Raw genomic sequence first — 8209 nt, forward strand, 5'->3', positions numbered from 1 at the left:
CGGCCCCAGCCGGGCCCTTGCGGACAACCCGCGCCAGCGGCCGCGCGCCCGCCAACAGCTCCCCCACCCGGGGAGGAGCTCTGCCCCAACCCCCTTCGCGCGGCCCGCGCGCGCGCGCGCGCCGGGTGGGAAAGGCGCAGCACCGCGCCAAACTCTCGGGCTTCCCCGCCCCTCGGCTCGCTGGGAGAGGGGCGGGGCCAGCCTCATTCCCACCCTTCAGCGTACCTATAAAAGCGGCGAGCGCCCCCGTGCACTTTCTTTTTCCCGAGGAACGGTCGGGGAGGCGGGTGAGGTGGTGGTGGAGACCGGGGAGGGAGGGAGGGAGGGGCGTGCGGGGCGCCCGGGGCTTCTCTTTTCGTGCTCGGCTTGCTCGGGAGGTTCGGCCGCGGCGCCGGTCGCGTAGCGCTTGAGGGCTGGGAGCCGGCGGCTGAGGGTCGCACCTCGGAGCCGCGGGCGCGGCGGTGTGAGCGTGGCCCCAGCGCAAGGCGCCGCCGGGGCCGCAGCCGCGGTGTTGCGGCGTCCGGCCGCAGCCGGGGGGCCGAGGGGACGGGGGGGGGGGGGGGGGCGGACTACCGGACTACGTGTCCCGGCGTGCCCCACGCGCGCGGGGGTGGGGAGGGCCCTGGAGGGGGTGCGGCGTGGCCGGTTCCCCGCCGGAAGCGGCGGCGCGGGCGCTCCGGGGCGGGAAGGCGGCGGCGGCCCGTCGGAGGGGCCGGGCGCCATTTTGACCCGGGGCTGGCGAGGCGCTGCCTCCCCCACGCCGTTTTGATGGGCCGGCCAGCCCGGTGTAGGGTGCCTTTGGGGGGCTGGTGACTGAATGGTGCCCGCCGGTGGCGGCAGCTTCTCGTGGCTGGGGCTGAGAGCGGCCCCTCGCCGGGGCGACGCAGCCTTGCGCTTCGCTTGGCGGAACGAGCGCTTCGGCGGCTGGCTAGGGCTGGTGAGCGAAGTCTGCCCAAGCATCGCGATGAGAAGGAGGCGCTTCAGCGGGGGGCTAGGGCTCCCTGAACGAGGTGGAGCCGCCTTGTTCATTTGACATAGGGTTGGCGCACGCATTCGTGTTGCCTGTGTGTGTTTCGGAGGGCTCGGCCGTCGGCATCGTGCAACTGTCATACAACAGAAGACTTCTGAAAATACAGTTGCTGTAAAATCCACATACTGTGCCAAAAAAAAAAACCCCAAACAAACTAGCTACCACGATCCTTGCGTGGTTTTTAATGCGAATCATGAGATTATTTTAACGTTATAACGATTGATGTTTCTTTTTTTCTTTGCTAGGTAGTGGGACAGCAGAATAAAGGGAGATTTACAAAAATATAAAACACCCCAACAAACTTCCTGTGGCCTTAAGATGCCTTTTTTCCCCCTCTTGTGATGCTAATGTTGTTTAGCCAGAAGAATGGGCAATGCAATAAAAAAATATAGCTAGGATTCTAGGCTCTAATCTGCAAACTAAGATTAGGAGATGGTTGCATTCATGTAGGAGGCTGAATTAGCTTGTCTAATGACAGCCTGAGTCACAGATTACTGCACAGTAGAATTTTTTAATCTTTACAAGCTATTAGTAACCCTTGGTTATTGGGTGCAATAAGCTTGAGATTTTCCATAGCTTAAATTTTTTTGTGATCTGAAAAAACAATATGTTTAATAAGTTACCTTTAATGGATTGCTACTTTTATTTGATCTACGTTGTGCAGAGTAAGAAACATTATTATTGGAAGCTGCATATTTTAAGGATTGTATATGACAAAACAAATACTTTGTCGTGTTTATTTGGCTGGTTGAACTGGTAGATTTAAATACTTGCTATGTGGTTAAAACTGAATTCACACAGAATCACAGGTCGGAAGGGACCTCAAGGATCATCTAGTCCAACCTTCTCTAAACTAATTGAAATCAGTGCTGATACTTAAAGGACTGAAGCCATCGTATGATGAATTTTTGTTAAAAATCATTTGGACTGAAGTTTAATAGTGGGTACTTGCAATTAATATAGTATTTCAAGTGGATGTAACTCATAACTCCATTGTTATTTAAACCTGGTTGCATTTCTTGCTGCTTTCTACAAGGCCTCTTGCAACCTCAAGGCTTATGTACTTACACATTATTGCTTCTGAGACTTCAGACATTGTTGATCATTATTGTCTTGTATATGACTTAGCGGCCTAGTAATAATCTGCTGATTTCAAGTGTTTGTTTACTGTTTGTTTTTAGGTGTGATGGAGACAAAGTTTTCAGTGGTGTCCAATACATTGTACGGAAGCATTAAGGTAACAGCTCTGGATTTTAAAATTTTGTTGCTCCAGAAGTGACACTACAATTCTGTTGTTGATCAAGATAATAAATGCTTCCATTTCTTACTCTGTTTCCACGTTTTGGCTGCCAGAAGTACAGAGGGTTGTCATCTTTATATGGCTACTCAGTCGGACAAAAAGGAAAAACAGTCAGAGTATGTTGCATTTTCATAGTTGCCATCAAACTGATGAGTAATTACTTAATGGGGTCTTTTTGTGTTCTTCACTGAGTTAAGGACAGCCCTTAGGTCAGTTGTTCTTAGCTTCTTTTCTTTTGCTGTGGCATTTAAATAACCATGAAGACCCACATAAGTCACTTGATTTAACTTGTGCTAAATTTTACTGTTTTTGGAAGTGGTGCAAGTTAGCTGTCTGCCCTTGGGCGTGTGTTGGAGTTAATGTGAGTCTACATATGTGACCATATTTGAGTGTAATTATTGAGGTAATGATCCTGTATGCTATGGGCAGACAGTACTATTGCATTGTGAATAAATTAATGGTGACTTGTACATGTAAACGTTTTTGAAATAGAAGCTTGAATGTCTTGGTTCTTCAGACATTGTAATGGTTACAAAAGGGTCCAAAACCAGTCCAGGGTAATTTTTTTCCAAGTGCATACAAAATTTCAATTTGTCGGGTATTGAAGACTGTTTTAGACCAATATAGAATTGCTGTATGAAAAAGTGAATTCTTAGTGCTTGGTGATTATGTTTCTGACACAGTACCACGAGAGGTGATGCTAGACCATGGCAAGAGACATTTTCTACTTTAAAAGATAATTTTTATTTAATTTCAATTTTAGTCCTTCATGGAACCACCGTCAGAAGTAGAAGACGACTTGGTACACACAAGTGGATTTTCCTGAGTGCTAAGTATGTTTTGAATGATCAGTGAGGACAAATTAATATGATAAATAGATTAGCAAAGTGTATGTATGATAAAACTAATAGGTGGGTTATTAGCTTTAAAAGTGAGGTGTTGTATTTCAGGAGTGTCTGACATGGTCTAGAACCATGTAGGCTGGAGAGTTGGTGAAGAGTTTATTGGGGTTGCTGTTGGAGGAGCTAGTAAAATATGCTTGTCCGAAGTGTTCATACTAAATCTGACAAAGACTATCTCAAGATAGCTTTTAATTGTGAATTTGATTACTATAAGAAAGTATTTAGGCAAAGAAAACAAAGGGGACCTCTAGAGACTTTTTAATATATAGGCAAATATAGCTCAAATTTTTTAATAAAAATGTAATAAGTTTTTAAGAGTACAGTTGATATTCTCACCAGTTGGAAATACTAAGAAATAACTTGAGGATCTGTATTCAATTTAATTTGGCTCAAATGCCTACAACCAGTGGTTGGGAGGAAGGGGGACCCACAAAAGTAAAACTTGGTTGTTCCTAATGAATTGTGCTATATTATACATCAACATGTTGTAATTTATTATTTTGCTCAGATTTCTAGAATGGCATGAACACTTTCTAATGATGGGAATGCCAGGTGTCCTGATGAAAGATTTCCTGGCAACTGTAGTACAACAGATAGAGGTAATATTGATTAAGCAGCTGAAATCTTTTGTTAATTGTAACGTAATCCTTTTTCAGTGCATCTGCATATGAAAGACACAAAGCTTCTTTTGTGGAATATATGAATGTATGATTGGTTTGCAGTTCCCAGTCACTGATACTGAAGTGGTGAATCATGATGAAACTGCCAAACCTGATATGTTGATGAGAAACTTCATACGGATCTGGCTACTGAGATGAAACCACTTAAATAATTCTTTCAAAAGTCATTTAATCTTTCCATCATTATCCCAGTTGGTGTTACTTTTGTTTCTGTCCCTGTGTAGAAGCTAGATGCCACCATGCTCCAGGTTGTGAATAAAGATACTGGTGCATTACTTAAACTTGCCTTGGGTCCATGTTGATGTGGATATGTGCTGTTGCAAAAGCTAGCATCTTTAAAGAGCAGAGAGTGGGAAGTGTTAGACCCCTTTAATTTGAGGTATCTTGTCTTACAGTTAAATAACAAACATTAGGTATTAAAAGTGCCCTGGTGAGGAAGCATTGCTGGTGCTTGAAAGCTAGTGATGATGTTTGGGCTTTGACCCTCTTACGACGGTTAAATTAGGGCTCACTCAGATGTGTGAGCATTTAAGAAAAGTAATGTTAATGATTAAAGGTGAAATTTGGTGAATGGTAATGAATTCTTAGTATTAAAGCTGTTTCAGCTCCATAGCTAAACTAATCCAGAAGGGCTAGTATCACATTCTAATTGCAGCAGGCAAAAAGCATGTTCATGAATGCTTACTGTGCATCAAGGGTATTGCTAGTGGTTTCACCAAGAACTTCATTCTTACCTAAATATAAGAGTTTAATCTTTTTCAGTGAAATTCACTTAAATTGCACTGGTTCTCTAAAGTGTGAGGACAAGTTCTAATTCTCCTGTATTACTACAACATCTATAATTCCAATCCTTATTAAAGAAAGGTACCTTTAAATACCTTGCTAACTACCAGCAGTTCGTTTTGCTGAACAGGCTTTGTCCCAGTGAAGTTCAAATGTGTGTGTGAAACTTCTTGGGCAGTAGTGCTACCTTTAAAGTGCTGTATTGTTTAGACAGGCAGTATTACAAGTAGGAAGTGGAGTGACTGACATGGCTGACCTGGAGAAAAGCTGGAAGCAGCAAGCCTTGTAATGATCTGTATTGGCCTTTTTTGATCTTCCAGCTCTAGGTCAGAGGTAGTCTCTTTTCCTGTTGCTGGCAGGAGAATGTGGTCTGGATGCAGTTTTTTATTTAATGCTTGCTTGTTGGTGGATTTTAGCTTCTGGAGTTTTTAATGTTTTGATAGAAGCTGGCAACTGGGTATTAGCTAATTTTCAGAAACGAACTTTTTGATCCTGATAGCAGAGGGGGAATTATGCTTGATTGATACTTATATTTCAATTATACTTGAATTCTACTTGATGAATTATACTTGATTTTATATATATGCACATATATATTCCTATAGATATATATAAGAGCTATTGGCCTATCATAGCTTGTAGCCAAGTTGAGCAGTAGCTGGACAAGAGAAGCAAAATGAATCTTACCGTGGCATGACCATACTTCTAAGTTTGACAGACAGAACTTGTGGGGTACTGATACTAATCGACCACTTGTTTAATAATGCGGTTTGGTCTGTGTGAGAGACTAAATAGATGGCAAGTTGTATTTTGAGTGATGGAAGTAAATGTTTCTGAGCTAATACTTTTTTTTATTGACAGGAAGATGGTCAAAAATGCAGGAACAAATGCATTTAAGCTTATTCAGGTATGTCACTGAAAAGCTTCTGAACATTTTCTCATTTTAAGTCTGAAGTAACTGTGCCTACAGTTTGGGGTTTTTTTGTATTACGACAGTTATTGATATACTTAATACAGTAATTGATCAATTGGTATGGTTGGTTGGTATAGTAATTAATTCTGTACATAGAATTGAAGAGCACTTGCTCCCCAAGGCACGATGTGTACTGATAGCTGTGCCTAACCTTGGTTAGCTTTCAAACTTACATGCAAAGTTTTAAATAGGCATACATTATTATTGAAATACGTCAAAGGACTAGAGAATGTTTGCTTTTTGTATTGCAATCAGAAACCCTATAGGAAAATGGTACATTTCCTACTAAACTTATATTTTCTGTATTGCTTTTGTCTCATCTGTGATGATCCTATCCCGAACCTGAATTCCTTGCTGAAACACTTAATACGGATCCGGAATCTGAGATGAGACAAAAAAATTTGATTTAAACTTTGAGAAGTATTAAAATGTCTACGGGGTTTTAATTTTTCTAGAAATGATAACACCGTAATGTCTACAATGTGTTGTGTGCTTACTTGCAAATTGAAGTTTCTCCCTCAGATGAACTGTTTTACTTAGACCTTATTCTCTTTTTTTAAGTGGTGAGCTGGGACACTCAGTGCTGCCTGACAAATGTGGATGATCTGTAACTGGAAGGAAGTGTAACACCTGAAGAGTCTTTGTGGCTTGGAGTGGGATGCCATGCTTTTAAAAGCCTGCTGAAACAGCTGCTGCAATTTTGTTTAGCGGATATTGTTTTCAGAAACTGCCTGTGAAGCAAAATCACAGTGTGCATGTTTAAAATAGCACTTTCCCCAAAACATTGAGCTGCCCTCTGTAGGAAGGATAGCAGCAATATTAGGGAAATGGGTATTGAGCTTCAATATGTGGAAAAACCCCTGAGAGTATTTGCCCTTTTAAAATGTCATAAGGGTGTATGGACTTGTTGACACTGAAGGTCTGTAATAACTCACAGTGGAATTCACAGGTAGGCCCTGTGAAGACAGGGAAAAAACAAAATGGGTACACAAATTTAAACCGATGAGTCTGCTTTTTGAGGGTGGTGTCCTCCAGGAGATAAGAGGAAGTAGGTGAGGTGATAGTGGTATGGAAGTATAAACATGAGACACACTTAAGAAATTAAGGTGTCATGAGGAAAGCTGTGGTTACAGAAGAGACGAGGTCTAACACTTGTGTTGCCATCTGTATCTGGTGAGGGAGAGAGGAACTGGTTTTATGGACTGCCGGTTCAGCATGGAAAGACCGCAACAGCGGAACCACGCTTTGAGGAATACACTGGTAATGAATGATACCTGGTTGCTGTTTGGGGAAAAGAGCTCAGTGGTGGGAGAACGTACACACATTGGAACTTGTGCTTTAAGCAGTCACTTGAAAACTAATGGTGCTATATCACAGTAACAGCCTATTTGCTGTATTCGGCAAATGGGCGCTCTTCTGCAGGGGAGTGAGGGGTCATAAATTGGTCGCCAAGTGAATTGGATTTTAAAGACAAATCATTATGTCCATAAGATGCAATCTGCCTTGAAGCATGACTCTCAAATGTGATTGTCAGGAATGCTTTATAAAGGAAGAAATCTGAGAATGGCATGATACGTCAAAAATTGATAGAGCTACAGTTACTGCATAATTTCAAAAAGCACCAAAATACAGGAAAAACTACCCTATATTCTGCAGCCAAAAATGACAGCATTGGATGCCAGCAGCTCTCTTCCTTTAGAGAGTTGGAGGAATTCCTGTAGCTCATGGAATATACCTATTTCTAAATGACAAATTACATTAAAAGCCCAATTTTCTGTCTAAGTAGTATCATGAAGTGCAATACACTACCAGTAGTGGTGCCTAAAACATCGGGAATGTCAAAAATAAGTATCTGACTACTAAAATGTACGCTAAGGATCTGACACAGCTCCAGGAGTGTATTGGCTCACTGAGCATCTCCTATGCTTTGTTATTACTCATAAGCTGTAACCAGCTACTTTGGCCAAAGGCTGCTCGTTCAAAGCAAGCAGCTGTGTAAATCAGTCTGCTGAATGTATCAGAATCTGCAAAAATTTACTATAGAACAGCTTTCCCGTCATTGCTTTCAACAGGATTTATGATTTTGGTTAAATGTTACTGACAAGGGTAGGCATTTCCATGTGCCATGTTTTGTACATGTTCTTGAATAAAGATGAGGATGTGAAAAACCTAGCCGTTGCACATCAGGTCTGTAGCTGCACCGTGATGTTCCTTGACAGTGTCTACTTCGCAAGAGCTACAAAGGCAATGTGGCCTTGTTGCGCTGCCTGGCACAGTGCGTGCTGGACATGTGATATGCCATGGTGTGCTCCAGTGACTCCTGGACAACACAAACTCTTAGTGATTACACACTTCAGAAGTGGGAAGGGACTGGTCTCCATCTTTTGCCCGCTGCAGTTCTATGGAAAGTCTGGGTGCTGTTGACAGCATCTGGTGAAGTTACTTGGATGGTAAGTCAGAAAGTTGTCAGTCCTAGCTATAGCTAGGTCGGTCTCTTCTGGAGGAAAAAGGATGTCAGCGACCAGAGAAATGGGTAATGCA

The 8209-nt window shown here is 42.7% G+C and overlaps 1 long non-coding RNA gene and 2 other non-coding genes across 4 annotated transcripts; all 3 read left to right on the forward strand.

The window, feature by feature from the left end:
- Positions 1-221: 221 nt before the first annotated feature.
- On the forward strand, positions 222-7840 carry LOC135312636 (uncharacterized). 2 transcript variants are annotated; one of them, XR_010372270.1, is made up of 6 exons: positions 222-287; positions 2212-2267; positions 3094-3163; positions 3741-3831; positions 5557-5602; positions 6230-7840. It is a non-coding gene; the product is annotated as an uncharacterized LOC135312636 (long non-coding RNA). The 2 variants fall into 2 exon arrangements; XR_010372271.1 differs by lacking the exon at positions 222-287 and adding an exon at positions 648-937.
- LOC135312931 (small nucleolar RNA SNORD50) lies at positions 3982-4048 on the forward strand. The gene has a single exon (XR_010372546.1). It is a non-coding gene; the product is annotated as a small nucleolar RNA SNORD50 (small nucleolar RNA).
- On the forward strand, positions 5986-6056 carry LOC135312930 (small nucleolar RNA SNORD50). Its single transcript, XR_010372544.1, has one exon. It is a non-coding gene; the product is annotated as a small nucleolar RNA SNORD50 (small nucleolar RNA).
- Positions 7841-8209: the final 369 nt, after the last annotated feature.

The sequence above is a fragment of the Phalacrocorax carbo genome, chromosome 3 (assembly GCF_963921805.1).
Source record: "Phalacrocorax carbo chromosome 3, bPhaCar2.1, whole genome shotgun sequence".
NCBI classification, from domain to species: domain Eukaryota; kingdom Metazoa; phylum Chordata; class Aves; order Suliformes; family Phalacrocoracidae; genus Phalacrocorax; species Phalacrocorax carbo.